The sequence below is a fragment of the Hyla sarda genome, chromosome 7 (assembly GCF_029499605.1).
Source record: "Hyla sarda isolate aHylSar1 chromosome 7, aHylSar1.hap1, whole genome shotgun sequence".
Classification (NCBI taxonomy): domain Eukaryota; kingdom Metazoa; phylum Chordata; class Amphibia; order Anura; family Hylidae; genus Hyla; species Hyla sarda.
Genome location: NC_079195.1, coordinates 84,114,607 through 84,139,685, shown reverse-complemented (window position 1 = coordinate 84,139,685; position 25,079 = coordinate 84,114,607). Strand labels below are relative to the sequence as shown.

The 25,079-nt window shown below is 42.6% G+C and overlaps 1 long non-coding RNA gene across 3 annotated transcripts in view; it reads right to left on the bottom strand.

The window, feature by feature from the left end:
• The window catches only part of LOC130282031 (uncharacterized), a 125,161-nt gene that overhangs the window by 50,653 nt on the left and 49,429 nt on the right, over positions 1-25,079 (bottom strand). For all 3 annotated transcript variants that reach the window (XR_008846219.1, XR_008846218.1, XR_008846220.1), the window contains one exon: positions 2,656-2,772. This is a non-coding gene — a long non-coding RNA (uncharacterized LOC130282031). The remainder of the gene's footprint in view (positions 1-2,655; positions 2,773-25,079) is intronic.

The window sequence follows — 25,079 nt, the reverse complement described above, 5'->3', positions numbered from 1 at the left end:
GTAGTCCAAAAAAAAAAAAACTATATTCACCCCTCTGCTCGCTCCTGGTTTAGCACTGAGTTATATCCCTCATAGGTCAGGGATATTTGCAATGCACTTCCACTGGGGACTGGAGGTGGTGCTGGACCAGGAATGAGCAAAGTGTTGAGTATGTTTTTGTTTTTCGTTTTGCCTTACCATTCACTGCCTCAATACAAATTTGAGATAAGCCTAGAAAACTCTTTTAGGTTGCTTAAAGCACTCCATGTGCAGGTTTATTATATTATTCAGTAGCATTTTTGTAGGGGGGTATATACACAGTATATAAGTATTTAACTTTAGTGATATAATGATGAGAACACAAAGGGGGCCCTCTCCATTTGTTTTGATTAATTGGTTGCTACGGTCATAAATATCTATTTAAAAAGGTAAAAATTGACATTAATGAAGTTTTTGAACATGTTTACAAAGACTGCAGTTAACCAACTCAATCAATCAGCACTCCAGTGAAGCCCTATTAGATAAGTCATGGTAAAACATATCTACTTATGGGACCCACCAAGGCATTATTAACCAAATTCTTTACCCTATTTCTCTACTTTCATCTTGCCTTTTTTCTCCTTTACCATATAACTTAAATCGAATTCTACAACACCTTTGCACTCCAACAAGCATACATTTATTTAGTTTGTACCTCCTAAATGATAGAAAAGTTTCCTTAAAGGGAATCTGTCAGCTCTAGATCATGCTCTGAGCTCATGTGTCAAGGACGTGGTACTGAGCAATGGCATCCACACCCATACACCCCCCCTCCCCCATTTTCAGATCCATTGATATGCAGTTCGCCAACTGCTTCTAGTTTCAGACTTTTCTTATGCAAGCATGTCACTCTATGTAATACATGCTGGATCTGTGGTCTGTAGATCGAGGCTGGTTTTAGCTATAATAACTCTTATGTATCTGCACGGCTTAAGATTTCTCTTTCTATAGCACACGTGGCATCTCTGTTTCCTTATGCTTACATAAACATCATAAGTAAGGAGTGCAATTTTAAAATCAAGAAAAGGGAATTCAATCCTTTAAGAACAGAGGCAGGGCAATAGAACAGGGGAGAAAGAAAGGTTACTAAATGGGGAAGACATGAATTGAAATCAGACAAAGGGCATGGAGCGGAAGGTAGAAAAGGCCTGAGTGTAGAGAATATTCCAAGGTAGCAGAAGGATAATGAAGTAGCCCAAACCTGGGCTTCAGACAGTGTTCTGTGCCAACTTATAAGGCAATTCTTAAGACCAACATATCCTTCTGATTTTTAAAAGGGGTTTTAGTACCTATTTCCTTAAAATATTTTAAAATACTATGAATTTTTATATTATCTAATTCTTTTCCTTTTTTTTGTCATACAGAATTTGCTTTCTTACAATAGTTTATGTTCATACTATGTAATCTATGTAAAACGGTTTTACAGAATCCTCAATATTTACTCTCTTGATTGACTGTACTTGAAATAAAGGTTTTTCTTGTAGCACTATTTTTACTAGTCCACTCACAGAGAGTAATTGTAATCCTTGCACAACAACTAATAGAACAATGCAGGTGCCGGTAATACAGATGTCCTGTTCGCACTTCTAGTATTCCACTTGCTACACATATGCACAAAAGGATATTTCCTCTGCCACTGAGACCCATTGTGGCTGGGATTGATTCCCTCCTCAAACGACTCAGAGCATGGTTAGACAACCTATTACAACCACTTGACATCCGTACTCCAGGTTATATACAGGATACTTAGTCATTATTACAAGCAGTACAGAATATTTTGTGGCCAAAAAATGCAATCTGGCTATCTGCTGATATTGTAGCACTATATACTTGTAGTACAAACAACCTTGCAGTACAAACCATAGCATTTCACTTGGATAAATACAGAACTTAAACAATATAAATTGGATGTCCTTCTTGCTCCCACACAATTTTTTTTCGTTTCAATTCACAATATTATTTACAGACTACTGGATGCCCTATGGTAGCAAAATTCTCCCCATCGCTAGCAAACCAATTATGGCCCACTGGGAGGAGGTCATCCTATATAATACTTCTAATCCATTTTTCCACCTAATTGGATGGTATAGAAGATACTTGGACGACCTCCTCCTTGTGTGGCTTGGTACAAAAGAACGAGCAGTTAAATTTGATGAGTTTCTCAACCATAATCAATACAACTTACGATTTACCACTCAATGTGATAATCTTAATACAAATTTTTGGGATGTTACACTAATGTGCAACCCTCAATTGAATAAAATCGAAACTGTATAGAAAACAAACCGCAGGCAATAGTTTGCTACATGCAGAGAGCTGCCACCTACGGCATGTTATTAGGAATTGTCCTAAAGGGGAGTTTGTGCGAGCGAGAAGGACATGTTCAGAAAACCATGAATTAATATCTGAGAACCTGTACAGATATATCTAACCGACTAATATTGAGAGGATTTACACAAACCCATATCCAATGGGCTATAAATATTGTTAATTCCAAACCACAAGGATATTATCTAAAAAACAAACCATATCCACCTCAAGAGAAACGGAATTCCTCACAGACTAATCTTCTTACATTTAGTACAGCGTACAGTATGGACTTTGAACAAATAAAACAAATTGTTCTAAAACACTTACCTGTTCTTCATCATGATGAAACCCTGTCAAAAATATATCATACAGGAGTTAGGATTGTTCCCTGTAAAGGAAAATCCCTATACAACCAACTGTCCCCAAGTGACCTCTGAATAGAACCTGTCAGGAAACAAAATTTGCTTAATTGTAGAGGAACCTACAAATCTGGCCATACACGATGCAATTTGTGCAAATATATTAACAGTTCCAACAAATTTAAATCCTCTTCCACCGGCAATAGTTACAATGTTAAATCATTCATTAACTGTCATACTGCACACGTCATTTACCTTGCAACATGCAATCTCTGTAATTTACAATATATATTGGTTGTACAACTAGAAAAAAAAAAAAAAGAGTTGTCGAACATCTTGCATTCCGTCAACAACTTCTAACCTCTCAGCGACCTCTCAGCGATGTCTGGACTTACAAAACATCTACTAGAAAAACATGCCGGAGATCTGTCTAACCTGAGCATTCAAGGGACCGAAAGAGTTAAACCACCTAGACGAGGTGGCGACTGGAGTAAACTGGTATTCAGACGGGAGGCATTTTGGATCCTCTGTCTGGACACCAGATACCCACGAGGACTGAATTATAAGAATGACCTTTCCTATATCTATTGACCTGTTTTGCAAATCATACGTATTTACTTGTGCATATTTATAAGTTCATATATATATTCTTTAGACATTGTCTTTTTTATATAGTCTTTCATGCGCATATAGTATATACACCTGCTCGTGTACTTGCAACTACTTTGAATAATTTACCTTACCGGAACTCACGCCTCTTGGAAGGTGTGCCCTTTACCAATTCAATACTTCTGAGCAGGTATATATACTGAACACTGTCCTCTGTGAATTATCGCTATGAATAAGGTTTTCGTGTAAACCGAAAAGTGTCGGCGTTTCATTTGGCTTTTACTCTGCCCTTTTTTGTTACGTTTCAATGGATTGAATAAAGTATTGAAATTTTAGGCAGCTGGAGTATCCATTTCTTTTTCTAATACTGAATGCCTGAGACCCGTCCCATTCCTTCTCCGTGCCTCCTTGAGCTGACTCCCTGCTTTTCTATTTTCATGCTACACATAGATAACAGCAAACAGCCATATGATGCAAATAAGAAAGAATAACAGAGCACTCACCCCAATTTCGGTAGACATGTGGATACTTCTTTATTTTAAAACTCATGTGCCGGCAGGAACATCAAAATAGGGAAGGCAGACAAGCTGGTAAGCGGGGGGGGGGTTCAGTCATACAGGGCAACGGTCCGTATCACGCGGTTGCGCTTCATAAGGGCCTCTTGGCATGTGACGTATCCCGACAGGTGAGCTTAAATAACACATGACCAGTAACCATAGTGAAAATCAACAAAAAAAGTTAAAACATTGTGAACTAGTGTCTATGCAAGCTAAAACCAAATCTGAAGCAGGAAGCAGCATCCAAAGAATATACAGAATTTACAAGAAAATTGAAAATTCTTGCTGGTCATTTAAACCAAGAGGGCCGTTGGCCTCCAGCCGGAGGATCCAACGTTCCTCTTTTAACAGCAGTATATGGTGTTTGTCTTCACCAGGGATTGCAGTTTCCAACCTCTCTAGAGCAGCAAAGCGGACTGCGTTAGTATTACTATTGTGAACACCAGCCATATGGGCTATAAAATCCGATTCCTGTCCTTAGAGAGCGGAAATGCTCCCTTATTCTATGAAACAGAGGGCATTGTCTCTCCTGTATAATAAAACCACAAGAACATATCATGCTGTATACAACATGATCGGACCTACATGTGATGCATTGTTTCACATGTATAGTATAACTACCCAATTTAAACTTTTTAGCTTTGATGTTATACCTGCAAAAAGAATATGAACCGCAAGCATGGTTGCCTAATGTCGAAGAATGATGTCCGAGGTCTTGTCCAAAAGGTCTTTTGCTGCTATCACAGCTCGAAGGCAGGTTGGTGCAGTTCGTGCAACAGGATCTAGTCTGCATGAGTAGTATCCCAAAGGTCTTAATTTGTCTCCATGTTTTTATGCAAGGACTCCAGAGGCATGGCCCTTTCTTTCAGATAGACAGATAAAACGATAGTTCATAGTTTGGGATGCTAAGTGCTGGAGCGGACATGATAAGGTCTTTTAGGTGGTTCAAACACTGTATGGCCTCCCATGAAAGTGGTTGCTTCTGAGCTATAGTTGGAATGACATCATACAGAGTTTTCATCTGAGGCATCCAGAATCCATTGTCGGCAGTAAGTGATCATACCAAGAAAAGCCTGTAGTTGCTTGATAGTTGTAGGTATAGGAATCTCTTGTATGGCTTGCTTCCTGTCTTCTGTCAAATGTTTAACACCTTGACAGATACAATGTCCTAGGAAGACTACTTTTTGTTGTGCCCATTGAACTTTTTCAAGGGACACCTTGCAGTTGGTTGAAGCAAGGAAAGATAGTAGATCAAGTGAAGTGGTTGCACACTTATCTTGCGATGTGGCACAGAGTAGAGGTCATCCATGTATTGAAGTAAAGTCACATTATGATGGGCTCCTACCCATGGATCCAGACAGGTGGATAACTCTTGAGAAAAGTGATTAGGGGAGTTCTGAGCTCCTTGTGGCAAGTGGGTCCAGGTGTACTGCCCACCTTGGGGAGTAAAGGAAAAAGATATTGGCAGTCTGGATGCAATGGAACGCTGAAGAAAGCATTGGCTAAGTCCAGAACAGTAAAGAACTGGGCATCTGGGGGTATAGAATTAAGCAGAGTATGCTGATTGGGAACGATGGGAGTATCTAGAATTGTGGCAGCATTAATGGCACGAAGATCATGTACCATGCGGAACTTCTCAGGTTGTCCTTTTGGGGTCTTCTTCTTTTAATGGAAACAAAGGGGTGTTTGCTTGTGAAACACATTTGAATAACACTCCATTCTTGAGAAGAGTTGTAATTTGTTCAGATAGAGAAGCTTCTTGATAGGGTCTTACAGGATACTGGTGTACTTTTGAAATCTTGGCACCAGGTTTCAAAAAAACCTTAACAGGTGGAACAGGCAAGAGTCCAATATCATCTGGGCCTTTGGACCAGACATGGTCCGGAATTTGTTGCAGATAGACATTGGATATAGTCTTTGCCATTGTCCTATAGAGGATGATAAGGTAGTTCCTGGAAGTCTGAATTATAGGAGGAGCAAGGATTATTCTCAGATCCAGATTCTTGATAATTTCTAGATGAGACATGATTAGCTGTATTTTGTGGAGTCATTCTGTTGTCGGGTGTCCATTGTTGATTAATCCTGGAGTGGTTTGGGTGTCCAAAGAGAGAGGTCCAGATTGTTGTTGGTCCATATTATAACGGTTTTGTGACATCATTGGCCTTGCAGTGGCTGAATCCATTCGATAGTTGGAAGGAGGAAGTCTGGTTCTGCAGTTTCGCTTGACATGTCCGAGTTTACAGCACCTGTAGCAGGTGATCTTTCTGACCAGTGGTCTTCGAGGGGCATAATTCAGAGCATGGTATCGAGCAGGAACAGTTTGGAATTGAGGGACATAATTCTGAACCGGGTATTGCGTTGTAGCATTAAGCATCATTGGTGCATCTTGACAGACTGACACATACGAGCTCTTCTTAGTAGGTACCACTTCAGTTTGTTTTTCTATAGCTTTGACAATGAGTAAGAGCTGTTTTGGTTCAAGTAGCTTTTTCTTGGTAGCATCATGGAGGACAGTAACAAAGGTGCTAACGAAGAGTGTCTTATGGAATTTGCTTCCCAGGTCATAACTTTGATCCTGGAACAGATTAAGTAGTCATGAGACAAACTTTTCAGCTGATTCCGTAAGGGGTTCCTGAGAGGTATCAGTGAAATTGGTTGAGCTTAAAGGTAGTCTGTCTCTGGCCCAGGCTTGTAGTTGTCGGCAGAATTCCATTCCAGAAGAGTATGTCTCCTTGTCCACAATAGCAGAGCTATCAAGGCTGGCGGAAATAATAGGCCAGAAGGCGTCTCCAGTTCTGATAGAGACTAGATTATATAAATCCTTCCATACTGATGAATAGGTTTGTTGGATTTGCTTAACTCTTCTGTAGAAAGGCATTGGCTGTTTCCCTGGGTCAGGGAGTTGGGTTAAGAGATTATTTACTTGCACCGGGGTAAAGGGAACATATTTATTAAGAGTCTCTGAAAGAGGTTTTTTAGACCCTTTATTTTCACCACTATAGGTAAGTGGTATTGTCATTGTTTGCGATGGACTGGGTTCACCAAAACCATGCAGGAGATCTGTGGAATCATTAGGCTGCATGGGCAAGAGTTTAGATGGCGTGGATCTGGGTAAAAACAAAAAAACTGTTTCTTTTTTTATGTGGATCTGGGTAAGCCATGTTGATCTGAATCATCATGTGGCATTGGTTGATTACCCAAGAGGTTAGCTTCATTGAACATGTTTACAGCATTCACCAGAGCTTGGAATGTTTTGTACGTTTTAGAGATAAGCTTGATTTCTTCAGCAGAGGAAGTGGGTGTAGCAGTACTTCTGGGTAGACCAAGATGGCTGCCAGCAGAGGAAGTGGGTGGAGCAGTACTTCCGGGTAAACCAAGATGGCTGACAGCACAGGGAGTGGGTGCAGCAACATGCCCAACAGTAGAAGGAGGTAGAATGGGATATAGTGGGGCCGGTGCATTATGGGGGGTTTCCATTTTTGCTGTATACGAAGGTGCTGTGGCAGTACAAGGTGGAACATTTACAGGCCGGGCTTGGCCACAGGAAACACAGTTTTTTTTTTTGCTGAGGGCAGGTTTTGCTGACCACAGTGGGCACATATCCAACAGTTTGGATCACCATCATTATAGGGCAGTGATAGCTCTTTATCTTTGTAATACAAATACATAATCACTTTCCCCTTTTTCCTGCATTCCTCCTCCACATATCTTTCTTTAGCAATAGCGCATCAAGTACGGTGCCTTGCTTGGGCAGATGCCAGAAAATCACTATCTTCTAAAATCTTGTTGTTTAAGAGCCTCAGACCATAAGTCTGGGTGTAATCTTCCCTTTTCATGCAAATTGCATATAGACATTAGTTTTTTTCAATTTATCAACATATTTCTTTCCCTCCCGGTGCGTCACTATGTCACATGCCTCTTCAAACCCAGGGAGGGAGGAAATTGAATCTCTAAATGCAGAGGGCAATCGGCTCATCTTCATCTTTAAAAAGTTAACCAGTGCAGGAATTGAACAGCTTTAAAGCTTGAAGTCTCAGGAAGAGTGAGGGTTGCAAATTACCCTATTAGCAAGATCTCTCAGTGGATTGGCCGTACACAAAATGGTGTTCAGCGCCAAACAAAAAAAGGGTGCATATAGTGACAACCAAAGTTTGACTCCTGATGCTAATCTTCTGTTACAAAAGTATACTGAACTGATATATATTAAAAATGTAAACAAAAATAAAAAATAAAAATATACATATCAGCAGTACGCAAAAAAATTTCCAAGGATGCAATGAAAATATACTGGACTGGATCTACCAGCAGTATGATCACAAAATGTATCACTTGGTGCATCTACTGACCTGGGATATCACCTCAGCAGTACAAAAGTTGCCCTCTCGTTCGTTTACTGAAACTGGTACAACACACTCCCTCTCAATTCAAAATTTACCAGCCAGTACAAAAGTTTACTTGACTGATATAAAACAGAAATATATCAGAAGTACCCCACGGAAAATTTACCAGATGCTCCCTATTACCAGAGAAAAATAGAAAAAATCTCCAAAAATCTTTAGCAATAGCGCATCAAGTACGGTGCCTTGCTTGGGCAGATGCCAGAAAATCACTATCTTCTAAAATCTTGTTGTTTAAGAGCCTCAGACCATAAGTCTGGGTGTAATCTTCCCTTTTCATGCAAATTGCATATAGACATTAGTTTTTTTCAATTTATCAACATATTTCTTTCCCTCCCGGTGCGTCACTATGTCACATGCCTCTTCAAACCCAGGGAGGGAGGAAATTGAATCTCTAAATGCAGAGGGCAATCGGCTCATCTTTATCTTTAAAAAGTTAACCAGTGCAGGAATTGAACAGCTTTAAAGCTTGAAGTCTCAGGAAGAGTGAGGGTTGCAAATTACCCTATTAGCAAGATCTCTCAGTGGATTGGCCGTACACAAAATGGTGTTCAGCGCCAAACAAAAAAAGGGTGCATATAGTGACAACCAAAGTTTGACTCCTGATGCTAATCTTCTGTTACAAAAGTATACTGAACTGATATATATTAAAAATGTAAACAAAAATAAAAAATAAAAATATACATATCAGCAGTACGCAAAAAAATTTCCAAGGATGCAATGAAAATATACTGGACTGGATCTACCAGCAGTATGATCACAAAATGTATCACTTGGTGCATCTACTGACCTGGGATATCACCTCAGCAGTACAAAAGTTGCCCTCTCGTTCATTTACTGAAACTGGTACAACACACTCCCTCTCAATTCAAAATTTACCAGCCAGTACAAAAGTTTACTTGACTGATATAAAACAGAAATATATCAGAAGTACCCCACGGAAAATTTACCAGATGCTCCCTATTACCAGAGAAAAATTGAAAAATCTCCAAAAATCTATGGCACTTTTAATTCCCTTGACCGTATCCACTGATTAGATCTAAAAAAAATGAAAAAATCTAAATCCAAGCAAAACATTCTCTGAATCTAGAATGTCTATTAGATTCCCTACAGTTCAAAAATCCTAAATAAATCTTATTAAACAGTGCATTTCACTTTGTTTTGGTATGCTTAGCCTTGTGATACTGATAAGCTAACAGTGAGCCAGAGAAAGGGGGTTGTTTACACGCGCCTGCAGAAAAATGTGACAGGCAAAATCTCTCCCTGCGCTCTGTTGTCTAATCTTAAATTTAACAGCTGCAATCAGTCATGTATGACCAAAAACTCTCAGAACTCTTACAAATTGAGACCACACAGCGGGGAGATCCCCGGTCGTTTGGGCTAGTTCTAGCGGGTTGACAAAAACCATCCCCCAGGCTTCCAGAGCCGCTCAATGAACACAGATGACCTACAGATACATAAAGAAATCAGCAGACTTACCGTGTTCCATGGGGTTGATCAGGCCCTTACTTGAGGAGCCCTAGATTGCCCTGGATGGCTAGATGTGTCGGCCCACAAGACTTGGCTCTTCCCTCGAGTGTGGTCCAGGGAACAGAACTGCCCGCATTCTCCACCAATTGTCAAGGATGGCTTGAGGTGAGGCATTAAAATGTGACTGCTGCTGAATATAACTGAGTGTCAACATACAGGATGTACACCAGACAGGATGTTGGTATAAAAACTCTTTCTCAGCAAGAAGCTCAGATAGTTCCCAAGTTCTATCCGAGAGTTCTCAGAGAGAGTTCTGCTTTAATCAAGGGAGTATATTTAGTTTTTACATTTGACAAAAAAGGGTGGTCAGTTATGACGTCAAAATCAGCATGTTACAGTTTGATTGGTTAGTTGAGCTTTATCTCTGTATATATTAGCATATTTAGAATTCATTTCTTTCTTGGCCAAAGTTCATTTATGCAGCTCTCTCACTCAGAACTGGAAAAAACCCAGATCGTTGTCCTTCCATACAATTTGTATCTTCTTCAAATGTTTTGTCTTCTGACATCTCCTCTTGGACCTCCGGGCGTCATTCTGAGGTCACTCTCTTAGTTGCAAGCAAATAGCTGGATATAGGTTAAGAGTAGGTAATATCTTTTTTCAATATTAGAAATGGCATATAAATATATAAGTATTAATATATATATATATATATATATATCGATCGGCAGTCAGAATCAATTTAATCAACTTGTCATTGATTGAGAAACTGGTTTATTATCCAACAGGATATAGATCTGGCATCTATTTCTGATAACGTACAAGAAAAATAAAACGATAAGGGACCACATAAAAAAAAAAATTTACATGAAAAGAATTGGTTATTAGATAAGAGGCCCTTAGGCAACCATGCTTGTGGTTCATGTTCTTTTTGCAGGTATAACATAAAAGCTAAACAGTTTAAATTGGGTAGTTATACTATACATGGGAAACAATGTATCACATGTAGGTCCGATCATGTAGTATACAGCATGATATGTTCTTGTGGTTTTTATTATATAGGAAAGAAAAAATGCCCTCTGTTTCAGAGAATAAGTGAGCACTTCTGTTCTCTAAGGACAGGAATCCGATCTGCGCATTTTATAGCCCATATGGCTGATGTTCACAATAGTAATACTAACGCAGTCCGCTTCGCTGCTCTAGAGAGGGTGGAAACTGCAATCCCTGGTAAAGACAAGCAACAATTGCTGCTGTCAAAAGAGGCACGTTGGATCCTCCGGCTGGAGGCCAACGGCCCTCTTGTCTAAATGACCAGCACGAATTTTCAGCTTTTTTGTAAATTCCTGTATATTCTTTGGATGCTGCTTCCTGCTTCAGATTTGGTTTTAGCTAGTATAGACACTAGTTCACAGTGTGTTAACTCTTTTTGTTGATTTTCCCTATGGTTACAGGTCAAGTGTTATTTAACCCCTTAAGGACTAGGGATCGACCGATTATCGGTTTGGCCTATATTATCGGTCGATATTCACGATTTTTGGCGTTATCGGCAATTACCTTGCCGATAATCCGATAATGTCCCGTCCCCCGCCCCCACCGCACCGCACGCCGCCCCCCCCACCACACCGCACGATGCCCCCCCACCGCACAGCACGCCGCCCCCCCCCTCCACCACAAAGGCACCTCCATTGCCTCCCCTATCCCTGGTTTTATAATTACCTGTTCCCGGGGTCTAGGGCCCGCGCTACTTCTGGCTCCTGCTGTGTCCTGCGTTACGCTGTGCACTGCGCAGCGCTGTGACATCCTCAAACGTGGACGTAACGTGGACCTCGGACCCCGGGAACAGGTAATTATAAAACCGGGGATAGGGGAGGCAATGGGGCAGCGACAGTGGGGGTGGCGTGCGGGGGTAGGGGGGATAGCGATGGTGTGCGGTGCGGTGCAGGGGTAGGGGGGATGGCTCAGGGGCAGCAGCGGTGGTTGGGAGGACCCCCGGACAGGCAGGGGGAGAGAAGCGGGTGGCGGCGGTGGTCTCCAATTCAACTAAAGCTGCTGTAGTTCATTGATTTAAAGTGCCCGCTTTAAATCAATGATCTGCAGCAGCTTCTTGGGGGGTGGAGAAATAGCCGATAACTTATACCGGAATATCGGTATAAGTTATCGGCTATTGGCCTGAAAGGCCACAGATTAACGGTATCGGCCCTAAAAAAAACGATATAAGTCGATCCCTATTAAGGAATCAGCGTTTTTCCATTTTCATTTTTTCCTCATCACCTTCTAAAAATCATAACATTTTCAATTTTGCACATAAAATTCCATATGATGGCTTATTTTTTGCACCACCAATTCTACTTTGCAGTGACATTAGTCATTTTACATAAAAATCCACGGTGAAACGGAGTGCACAGTGCATTTTTCGGTAAAAATTACACCTTATCTTTATTCTGTAGGTCAATACGGTTAAAATGATACCCTACTTATATAGGTTTGAATTTGTCATACTTCTGAAAAAAAACATAACTACATGCAGGAAAATTCTGACCCCTATAACTTTTTTATTTTTCCGCTTATGGGCCGGTATGAGGGCTCATTTTTTCATTGTAATTCTTGCTTATTCTGGCCTTAGGAATCCAAGGCATAGGCGATAAGTGTCTGATTGGTATAGTCTTATTATGGTCAGCCACTCAATTTCAACTCTGGCACAGCCAAAGATATCTAAGCATTATACTCGGCTATTTTTGGAATGCCTGAAGACATTGAATGGAGCAGAGGCACACATGCTAGACCACTGCTTTATTCAAATAGTGGGACACAGAAACCAATGCTTATGATCTGTGGCACAGTGGTGAAATCCCTACCAAGTTAGACAGACAGTAAATTAGACATTGGGTATTTATATTTGCATTCTTGGATTTTTATTTGACTACCCTGCTGTGATTTAAAGAACATTTTATATAATTTCAAAATGTGGTTATTCCTATTTATACTGATTGTGCCAGCAATAATCACAAAATTGAGATTATGATTAGAGTTTGTTCTGAAAAATTGCAGCTTTCAATCTGAATACAGTGGTTTATAAATGGTAAATTGGCTATAAATGGGCAATATACATTTTTTTTTCTAGTTCCACAAATCAGCTTTAAAGTAACATGGATAAATATGATCAGATAAGATGCTGCACATTTATAATAATATTATTATTAGCAATATTATCATTATTAATCATAATAAAATACAATGACGAGGGCCCTGCCCGAGCTGCCAATCACGCTGAATGGAAGTGATTACAGCCCAAGCAGACAGAGCTAGCAGAGGATGGCTCCCGCCCCAATAGACTACTTACAGGCCAGTGGGGAACACCTTTCAAACTGAATATCCTCACCACCCCTGCCAGCAGGAACTTTTTCTGTGAATAGTGAGAAAGAAGATTTTACCACATATAACGCATTGCTATGCGTTATGTTTGGTAAAATCTGATGACAGGTTCCATTTTATACTGTATTATTAATAAAAGTTAAAGGGGTATTCTGGGATTTTTTTCAACTATGCTACAGAGGTTGTAAAGTAAATTTCGTTCATAATATAGTGCATGTACCTATGATTGATGACTGCTCTCACAATTCTTCTTTGATTTTCACCCCAATATTTATTTTAAACAGCATACAAAATTACTGTATTCCCAGTTTGCAGTACGGCCCGAGACATTACATCACTAGTCAGGTGTTCAGAGGGAGCCTGTCCTGCTTCAATGTAGTTTTGCAACAGCTTTGCAACAATACTTTTTTAAGCGTACTGTAGCACATTGTCCTCTCCTCATGAGTGCATACCACATACGTACATATAAGTGGTGTACTATTTTGTTCCTTTTAAAGTCTTAAGGGCCTAGATACTGTAAAAGACAAGCAAAAGTACACACCGGCTGCTGTACACAAATACTTTTTTAAGCGTACTGGAGCACATTGTCCTCCCCTCATAAGTGCATACCACATACGTACATCTGAGTGGTGTACTATTTTCTTCCTGTTAAAGTCTCAAGGGCCTAGAGACTGTGAAAGGCCAGCCAAAAGTACACACTTGCTGGTGTTGTAGACAATACAATTTGTAGACAAATTATTTATTGTAGTTTTAATTAAGAATTTTCATCAAACAAAGGAAGTACATGAAAGATAATAACACAAAAAAACACAAAATGCACAAGAGCGCAGGAAAAAAAAAATGCCAATCTAAACAGCACTTGAGATATATAGTAGTTCGTTGCGAGGTAGCGAACGGAGCTAGGCAGCATAATAACCAATGAAAAACCAAGGAAATAAGTACAGTGATCCCTCAACTTACAATGGCCTCAACATACAATAGTTTCAACATACAATGGTCTTTTCTGGACCATTGTAACTTGAAACCAGACTCAACATACAATGCTACAGACAGTCCAGATCTACAAAACATGTCAATGGCTGGAAGAACCGACCAATTAGAATGGGCATTCACTGGTAAAATATCTGCATTACTGAAGTGTATGCACTGAATGCCTGTTTTTAGCACTTCACTACAGTACAGGGAGATATTACATGTTCTGTACTACTCTTAATCTATGCCACAGTTAGCTGCTCCTTTGGACACCAAGTAAGGGCTGCTCCATTTTACTTTTTAGGACATTGTGTGTACTGTACAGGACCCTGAAGAAGCTCCTGTCCTCTACATAGACAGCGATATACAGCGTCCAGCAACCCTTTCTTATTTCTAAATGTAAGGACATGCTTTATCTATATGTGTTATCTACTTATTTTTGTTAATCCTCACTTTTTCCTATATTTGGATGACATTTTGGTGGCTTCAGAACCAATTACCAGGTTTCCATAGAGTAATGGTCTCAACATACAATGGTTTCAACATACAATGGTCGTCCTGGAACCAATTAATATTGTAACTTGAGGGACTACTGTATATGCATACATAGAAAACAAAAGACATATACAAAACCAATACAACAGAAAACAAGTACAACAGAGACAAAGAGACAAAAAGAAGGGAAGAAAAGTAGGAGGAGAAATAGAGGAGCTTCTCAGGGAGGTTGGTGGCCAGTAAGGCGGTCCCACGGGTCCCATACAGAGAGGAACAATGGCACAGTGTTATTTAGGGAAGCGGTCAGAGACTTCAGGGATCGGATCTCATGAACACGAGCTATTAGGTCGCTTTTGGACAGGGGAAGTGTGTTCTCCCAATATTTAGCAATCAATGTTTTTGCAGCCAACACAACATGCATAAACAATTTAAAAGTTTTTTTGGACAAGGCCTCATGTGACAGATGTAGGAGATATACTAAGGGGTCAAGAAGGACTGTAACCTCCAGAACCAAGCCAATTAAATGAGCCATCCCCCTCCAATACCCCTATATAAGCAGGCAAGACCAAAAGATGTGAATTGTGGATCCAATTTCCACCCCACAGCGCCAGCACTGTGGAGGGAAGGAAGGGTTCAAAATAGTACATCACTTAGATGTACGCATGTGGTATGCAGGAAGGGTTCAATCTGTTGAGAAGTTCAGGGGTGTGATACCAACCCATAAGTAACTTAACTTAAATTGGGACTCCTTATAAGTCGTACAAATCGAGGCCCTAGAGGCCCCTTCCCAAATCATCCTCCATTGTGGAATAGTGATATTTGTATTCAAATCCTCCTCCCAGCGGCTCATATAACGATGATTAGAGTCAGCCCCTCCGACAAATGGGTGCAAGGCTGAAAATGTACCACATCAGCCAAAGAGGAAAGTCCCCTAGGGTGGTGAAGAAACGACCTCATCGGGAAAGATAAATAAAGGCCAGTTTAAATTTAACTGAGCAATAATTCCAGACATACCGAGAGAAGTCCATCGGGCCTAAAAGAGGGCCCAATGAGGGAGAAGAAAGAAGGAGAGTCCAGAGGAAAGAGTTAGGATGAACAGGGGCCAACCAAAGCTTATCTAACTCCATCCATCAGCTGTAGGCATGATAGGAGGACCATGTGGCAAAATTACGCAAATGAGCCGCCCAATAGTACTTGGTCACACCCGGTACTGCCAGACCTCCAAAAGAACGGCTAGCTATCATAACAGGCATAGGGAGGCGATGCTTCTTGGCATCCCAAATAAAGCGAGGATCGCCATTTTGACAGCAGCTATGCGCCCAAAAAATGAGATGTATTGGGGTTTCCATTTATTCAACAAGCCCCAAAGTTATTGTAACAGAGGAGAGAAATTAGCAGAGTAAAGAGAAGCATAGGAAGAGGTTAGGGAAACCCCAAGGTATTTGAGCTTAGTGGGGGACCACCTAAAGGAAAAGTTAGTCTGTAGGAGGGAGGACAGAGAGGGAGGGGGGTTCAAGGGCATAGCTTTAGTCTTGGAGAGATTTACCTTATAACCCGAGGTCAGCCCATAGGAGTGTAAGGTCCGGTAAAGAGCAGGAAGGGAGAGGAGTGGGCGGGTAAGAGTCAGGAGAACATCATCCGCAAATAAACAAATTTTGTATTCCTATCATGTAAGCAGATTCCAGAGATGTTCGAATAACCCCTGATCAACGCAGCCAAAAGGTTCTATACAAAGAGCAAAGAGCAGGAGTGACAACGGACAACCCTGCCTGGTGCCATTTAAGAGGGGAAAGCTTGAAGAGGTAACGTGAGGAAGTTTGATAGAAGCAGTAGGGGAGGAATAGAGGTTCCGCAAGATGGTCAGAAAAGGCCCTGATATCCAAAATTTCTGGAGAGTAGATAAAAGAAATGGCCAACTCAGCCTATCAAAGGCCTTTTTGGCATCAAGGCTAAGGACCAGGGCCTACTCTGAACATCGGTTAATCAAATCTATCAGACCCAACACCCGTCTAGTGTTATCCCCTTCTTGGCGACAGGGGATAAACCCAACCTGGTCTTTGTGGATGAGGGAGGGAAGAAAGCTACCAAGGCGAGCAGCCAAAACTTTGGTAAACAACTTCAGGTCAGAGTTGAGAAGGGCAATGGGTCTGTAGCTAGCACAGTTGTGGGATCCTTACCAGGTTTAGGTATAAGAGTCATCAAAGAGTGACGTAAAGATTGTGGGATCACCTCCCCGCCTAGAAAATAATTGAACAGAGGTACCAGTCTAGGCAGCAAGATGGAATTAAAAGTTTTATAAAAAGTTTTATATAAAAGGTAAGTAAAGCCATCCGGGCTAGGGGAACGCCCGCAGGGAGAGACCTCTGAAACTTGTTCGGGAGTAATAGGGTTGTTCAAGACAGCTCGGTCCCCAGCCGAGAGAGTTGGTAAATGACATTGAGACAGGGAGGAGTTCAAAGCAGCAGTTGTGAAGGGATAGAGTAAAGCTTAGACTAATAGTCCAGGAAGAGGCGGACAGAAAAGATTACCTGCAGGATCCCTCAAGGCCAACAGGGATTGTATGCGTTTTGTTGCCTTTTTTGTTTAGGCAAATAGGAGGCGTTGGACTTTTTGTAAGGCCGCGACCAAGTGCCTCATGGCCGAGAGGGAGGGTGAAAGCAAAAGAGAGGTCTCTAGCCGAGATATCTCAGCCCGAAGGTCCCGGGTACAAGCCAGGGCATCTTTTTTCAATCAGGTACTCAGGGCAATACAGTGCCCCCTGATTACCGATTTATGAGGTTCCCACAAAGTAGCCTGCGAAGAGACAGAGCCAACATTGTTAGCAAAATAGTCAGTAATGCAGGCCTGGATCGAGTCCCGGGAGGGCTGAGACTTAAGCAGAGACTTATTAAGGCGCCAGTGACAGCGGCGAGAGGGGGTAGACTGAGGAGAAAAAGAAAGCAAGACGGGACTATGGTCCAACTAGGAAATCAGAAACATCAGTAAGCATGCGCACCATGGGAAGGTTGCCGAAAAAATAGTCTATACGTGCATGTAACCGATGAGGGTACGAATAGAAGGAAAAAGACCTATCCGTTGGATGATTTATATGCCAAATAAAGACGAGGAATGGATTATCCGCTGAAAAATCGAGGCCAAGCGCAATAGGGCAGGGGAGGGAGGGGAGCCCGTCGAGGAGAGTATGTCCATGGAGGGAGAAAAAAGCTAATTAAAATCGCCCCATAACAGCCATGTAGATAGAGGATATTTGTGAAGCCTATTGAGGACCCTACAAAGAAACGGGATTTGAGAGGAATTAGGTGCATAAATGTTACAAAGCAATAAAGGGCGACCCCCCCAGAGAACCCTCTACAATGACATACCGCTCCCCGGGATCTATAGTAGAGGAGGACACCTGAAAAGGACAAGACCGAGATAAGAGTATAGCCACTCCCAGAATCTTCCTATCCGAGGTCACTGAGAAGACCTGTGGATAAAGGTGGTGCAGAAACTGAAAGGAACCAGTATGATCAAAATGTGTCTCCTGAAGGTATGCAATGTCCGCCTTCAGCATCACCAACTCCCACTGTAGAAGACGTCTTTTAGGGGGGGGAGTTGAGGCCCTTCACGTTCAAGGAGACACACTTAGCCATAACAGAAACCCGGGGGAAGAGGACACTATTAAACAGGAACACTCACCATTGCCCAGGAAATGGACCAGGGCTTCATGGAAGCCAGAAGGCCAGCAGCAGTAACCAGAACAGGATAAACCAATCCCAAGTAGCCTGAAAGAGGAAAAGGGAGGAGAGAAAATGTACACCAAAGGGAAGACCCGACGACACTATGGAGACCACAAGACAGGACAACAAAAGACATGAAATAAAAATATAAAAAAAACACATCCAAAAGACAAACCACTGACCTGAAGGCCAGAGAAGAGGCAGGACAAGATCAACACCTAAAGAGCGTCAGGCTGATTGGCACCGCCTCGGAGGGGGAAGTGAGAGAACGACTAACCAAAAGAAGATCAGGGAGCGAGCACCTCCGTCCCCCAGGGCCATGCCAAGACGAGTACTACAATGCAAAATAGTGACCGGAATTAGCAAACAACATGCCTAGAATAAATAATATGATGAAAAACAGGGCAATAAAACATAGACACTGGCAAAAATATAGCATAAAAGAAACAGGAAGAGTTCAACTCAGGGGAGAAGCAATCCCCAATTTATTCACCATCATAGGAGGGGGACCAGCACTAAGATCCAGCTAGGCCAGCACATCAGGATGACTTCAGGTTGGAGCAGCTGGCAGGGTACGTTCAGCCAGAGAAGCAGCCTTCCGTCATGAACCCGACCGCCAATTGCGGACCGGTTGCCATACAGGGGTAGAGGAGGGAGGATGCCCCAGTCGACCACTAAGGGAACAGGGAGATCCGAGGCAGCACAGAAGGCATGGAGGTCAGTATAAGATCTCAGAACAGCAGAGCGTCCATCCCTGTGGGCATGCAGGGCAAATGGAAAGCCCCACCTGTAGGACACCTGATGGCTCCTCAGAACAGCCACGAGAGGGTGAAGCATTCGTCTTTTCCTCAGGGTGGTCCAGGACAAGTCCTGAAACAGTTGGGTAGGTGCTCCATCGAAGTCGAAAATTGCGAAGGTTGCGTGCTTTCACCATAATAGCCTCCTTAAGTTGAAAGTCATTCACACAGCAGATAACGTCCTGGGGGGAACTTGATGATGACTTAGGGCAGAGGGCCCGATGAGCCCTATCCAATTTTATCCGATGGGAAGAGGGTTCGCCCAGAATGAGATTGAAGATGGCTTCTAGGGTGACGTGCAGATCCTCCTCATGAGTCGCTTCAGGAAGGCAGCACACTCTGATGTTATTGCAGTGACCCCGGATGTTGGTAGAAATTCCGACTGGGAAGCAATAGTGGACTGCAATTGGGTGACATGCAGTGGGGATCAAAAGTTTGGGCACCCCAGGTAAAAATTTGTATTAATGGGCATAAAAAAGCCAAGGAAAGATGGAAAAATCTCCAAAAGGCATCAAATTACAGATTAGACATTCGTATAATGTGTCAATAAAAGTTAGATTTTATTTCCATCATTTACACTTTCAAAATAACAGACAACAAAAAAATGGCTTCTGCAAAAGTTTGGGCACCCTGCAGAGTTAATATCTTGTACTGCCCCCTTTGGCAAGTATCACAGCTTGTAAACGCTTTTTGTAGTCAGCCAAGCGTTTTCAATTCTTGTTTGAGGTATCTTTGCCCATTCTTCCTTACAAAATTCTTCCAGTTCTTTGAGATTTCTGGGCTGTCTGTCACGCACTGCTCTTTTAAGGTCTATCCATAGATTTCCAATTATGTTGAGGTCAGGAGATTGTGAAGGCCATGGCAAAACCTTCAGTTTACGCTTCTTGATGTAATCCCCTGTGGATTTCGAGGTGTGTTTAGGATCATTATCCATTTGTAGAAGCCATCCTCTCTTTAACTTCAGCTTTTTCACAGATGGCATCAAGTTAGCATCCAAAATTTGCTGAACTGTTATTGAATCAATTTTCCTTCTACTCGTGAGATTTTCCCTGTGCCACTGGCTGCAATACAACCCCAAAGCATGATTGATTAACCCCCATGCTTAAGATTTGGACAGAGGTTATTTTCATTAAATTCTGCTCCTCTTCTTCTCCAAACGTACCTTTGCTCATTCCGGCCAAAAAGTTAAATTTTAACCTCATCGGTCCACAGAACTTGTTTCCAAAATGCATCAGGCTTGTCTATATGTTCATTTGCAAAGTTCAAACGCTGATTTTTGTGGTGAGGACGTAGAAGAGGTTTTCTTCTGATGACTCTTCCATGAAGACCATATTTGTACAACTATCTCTTTATGGTAAGGAGGAAGGAACAACAATCCTACCACCAATGAGAGCCGGGCCCTAATTGAATTAAAAAACAATAGAGAGATTATTATTAAGCCCTCCGATAAGGGGGGCAATATAGTTATCATGAATAAGACAGATTACCTTGATATGGTACAGCGGTTGATTGGTGATAGGACCACATATCGACGGTTAGAGTCCAATCCTATGCTGGAAAAGTGCAGAGCCTAATACTAATATGTTTGTGTTGCGGGTTCCATGATGTCCTGTGCCAGATGGAGCCAAAAGAGCTAGCTACAGCTCTGTCTGTAATGTGCATATAACAATGTTTAGCAACAATGTTTAGCAGTTATCTGATCGCCTTGTAGTTTGCAGACTTTGTTTAACCCCTTAAGGACATAGGGCGTATCCATACGCCCCCGTTTCCAAGTCCTTAAGGACCGAGGGCGTATGGATATGCCCTGAGCATTTCTGGCCCCCGCCGCTAAATCTGAAATTGTTCAGCAGGCATCCCGGCATATCACCCAGGGGGGTCATTATGTCCCCCCATGTCGGCGATTGCCACAGATCGCTGGACAATTCAGTCCAGCGATCTGCGGCGGATTCCGGGTCAATCAGGTCTCCAGTGACCCGGAATTACTGGCTGATCGGGGCCGTCAGAGACAGCAGGGGTGAGGTGGCACTGGTGCCACTTAACGATCACCCTGATTCGTCGGCCGGATTCCCGGCCGACCAATCAGGGCGCCTGCTGCGGGTGTCACTCCCGCAACCCGCTCCGCTCCTCTTCCGGAGGACGTGAGCGGGTGCGGGAAGAAGACCCCGGGTGCTGGGGACCCCGATCCCCGGCGTCCCTGTTGGGATCGGGGCCCCAGGAGCGACGGCGGCGGCGAGGGACTGACCTGTGCGGCGGCATTGTGGAGCAGCAGCAGGAGGTGAGTGACAGCCTCCTGCTGTTGCTTAGCAACAGCTCCCAGCATGCAAAAAGGGCATGCTGTGAGCTGTAGTTATGCAACAGCAGGAGGCAGACCACGACAACACCCAGCATGCCCTTATGGGCATGCTGGGACTTGTAGTTTTGCAACAGCTGGAGGCACATTCTTTCTATGGAAAAGTGTACCTTCAGCTGTTGTATAACTACAACTCCCAGCTTGCAAAATCAGCTAAAGTGCATGCTGGGAGTTATAGTGGTGCATCTGGTGGTTGCATAACTACAACTCCCAGCATGCCCGTTGGCTGTCGGTGACTGCTGAGAGTTGTAGTTTTGCAACAGCTGAAGGCACACTGAGTTAAGTAGCAAACCATTGTGTCTCCAGCTGTTGCATAACTACAATCCCCAGCATCCCCAGGCAATGTAGTATGCCTCCGGCTGTTGCATAACTACAAGACCCAACATGCCCTTCCGCTGTCCGTACATGCTGGGGGTTGTAGCTTTTGCAACAGTTGAAGGCACACTGGTTGCAAAACACTGAGTTTGTTACCAAACTCGGTGTTTCACAACCTGTGTGTCTCCAGCTGTTGCAAAACTACAACTCCCAGCATGCACTGATAGACCGTACATGCTGGGAGTTGTAGTTTTGCAACAGCTGGATGTTTCTCCCCCCCCCACCAATGTGAACGTACAGGGTACACTCACATGGGCGGAGGATTACACTAAGTATCTGGCTGCAAGTTTGAGCTGCGGCAAATTTTCTGCCGCTGCTCAAACTGCCAGCGAGAAACTACTGTGAACCCCCGCCCGTGTGACTGTACCCTAAAAACACTACACTACACTACCACAAAATAAAATAAAAAGTAAAAAACACTACATATACACATACCCCTACACAGCCCCCCTCCCCTCCCCAATAAAAATGAAAAAGGTCTGGTACGTCACTGTTTCCAAAACGGAGCCTCCAGCGGTTGCAAAACTACAACTCCCAGCATGCACTGATAGACCGTACATGCTGGGAGTTGTAGTTTTGCAACAGCTGGATGTCCCCCCCCCCCCCCCCCAATGTGAACGTACAGGGTACACTCACATGGGCGGAGGATTACAGTAAGTATCCAGCTGCAAGTTTGAGCTGCGGCAAATATTCTGCTGCAGCTCAAGCTGCCAGCGAGAAACTACTGTGAACCCCCGCCCGTGCGACTGTACCCTAAAAACACTACACTACACTACCACAAAATAAAATAAAAAGTAAAAAACACTACATATACACATACCCCTACACAGCCCCCCTCCCCAATAAAAATGAAAAACGTCTGGTACGCCACTGTTTCCAGAACGTAGCCTCCAGCTGTTGCAAAACAACTACTCCCAGTATTGCCAGATAGCCACTGACTGTCTAGGCATGCTGGGAGTTCTACAACAGCTGGAGGCCCCCTGTTTGGGAATCACTGGCGCTGTTTAGGGCCACATATGGGGTATCGCAGTACTCGGGAGAAATTGGGCTTCAAATTTTGGGGGGTATTTTCTGCTATTACCCTTTTTAAAAATGTAAAATTTTTGGGAAAACAAGCATTTTAGGTTAATTTTTTTTTTTTTTTTTTACATATACAAAAGTCATAAAACACTTGTGGGGTATAAAGGTTCACTTAACCCCTTGTTACGTTCCCCGAGGGGTCTAGTTTCCAAAATGGTATGCCATGTGTTTTTTTTTTGCTGTTCTGGCACCATAGGGGCTTCCTAAATGCGGCATGCCCCCAGAGCAAAATTTGCTTTCAAAAAGCCAAATGTGACTCCTTCTCTTCTGAGACCTGTAGTGCGCCAGCAGAGCACGTTTCACCCCCATATAGGGTGTTTTCTGAATCGGGAGAAATTGGGCTTCAAATTTTGGGGGGTGTTTTCTGCTATTACCCTTTTTAAAAATGTAAAAATTTTGGGAAACCAAGCATTTTAGGTAAAAAAAAAGTATTTTTTTTTCACATATGCAAAAGTCGTGAAACACCTGTAGGGTATTAAGGTTCACATTACCCCTTGTTACGTTCCCCGAGGGGTCTAGTTTCCAAAATGGTATGCCATGTTTTTTTTTTTTTTGCTGTTCTGGCACCATAGGGGCTTCCCAAATGCGGCATGCCCCCAGAGCAAAATTTGGTTACAAAAAGCCAAATGTGACTCCTTCTCTTCTGAGACCTGTAGTGCGCCAGCAGAGCACTTTTCACCCCCATATGGGGTGATTTCTGAATCGGGAGAAATTGGGTTTCAAATTTTGGGGGGTATTTTATGCTATTACCCTTTTTAAAAATGTAAAATTTTTGGGAAACCAAGCATTTTAGGTAAAAGAAAAATTATTTTTTTTACATATGCAAAAGTCGTGAAACACCTGTAGGGTATTAAGGTTCACTTTACCCCTTGTTACGTTCCCTGAGGGGTCTAGTTTCCAAAATGGTATGCCATGTGTTTTTTTTTTGCTGTCCTGGCACCATAGGGGCTTCCTAAAGGTGACATGCCCCCCAAAAACCATTTGTCGCTCCTTCCCTTCTGAGCCCTCTACTGCGCCCGCTGAACAATTAACATAGACATATGAGGTATGTGCTTCCTCGAGAGAAATTGGGCTACAAATATAAGTATAAATTTTCTCATTTTACCCCTTGCAAAAATTCAAAAATTGGGTCTACAAGAACATGCGAATGTAAAAAATGAAGATTTTGAATTTTCTCCTTCACTTTGCTGCTATTCCTGTGAAACACCTAAAGGGTTAATACACTTACTGAATGTCATTTTGAATACTTTGGGGGGTGTAGTTTTCATAATGGGGTCTTTTATGGGGTATTTCTAATATGAAGACCCTTCAAATCCACTTCAAACCTGAACTGGTCCATGAAAAATAGCGAGTTTGAAAATTTTGTGAAAAATTTCAAAATTGCTGCTGAACTTTGAAGCCCTCTGGTGTCTTCCAAAAGTAAAAACTCATAAATTTTATGATGCAAACATAAAGTAGACATATTGTATATGTGAACCCAAAAAAATGTATTTTGAATATCCATTTTCCTTACAAGCAGAGAGCTTCAAAGTTAGAAAAATGCAAAATTTTCATTTTTTTCATCAAATTTGGGGATTTTTCACCAAGAAAGGATGCAAGTTACCATAAAAATTTACCACTAAGTTAAAGTAGAATATGTCAGGAAAAAACAATCTCGGAATCAGAATGATAACTAAAAGCATTCCAGAGTTATTAATGTTTAAAGTGACAGTGGTCAGAATTGCAAAAAATGCTCTGGTCCTTAAGGTGAAAAAGGGCTCGGTCCTTAACCCCTTAACAACGCAGGACGTATATTTACGTCCTGCGCCGGCTCCCGCGATATGAAGCGGGATCGCGCCGCGATCCCGCATCATATCGCGTGGGTCCCGTCGCTAATCAACGGCCGGGACCCGCGGCTAATACCACACATCGCCGATCGCGGCGATGTGCGGTATTAACCCTTTAGAAGCGGCGGTCAAAGCTGACCGCCGCTTCTAAAGTGAAACTGAAAGTATCCCGGCTGCTCAGTCGGGCTGTTCGGGATCACCGCGGCGTCCCGAACAGCTGATCGGACACCGGGAGGGCTCTTACCTGCCTCCTCGGTGTCCGATCGACGAATGACTGCTCCGTGCCTGAGATCCAGGCAGGAGTAGTCAAGCGCCGATAATGCTGATCACAGGCGTGTTAATACACGCCTGTGATCAGGATGAAAGATCAGTG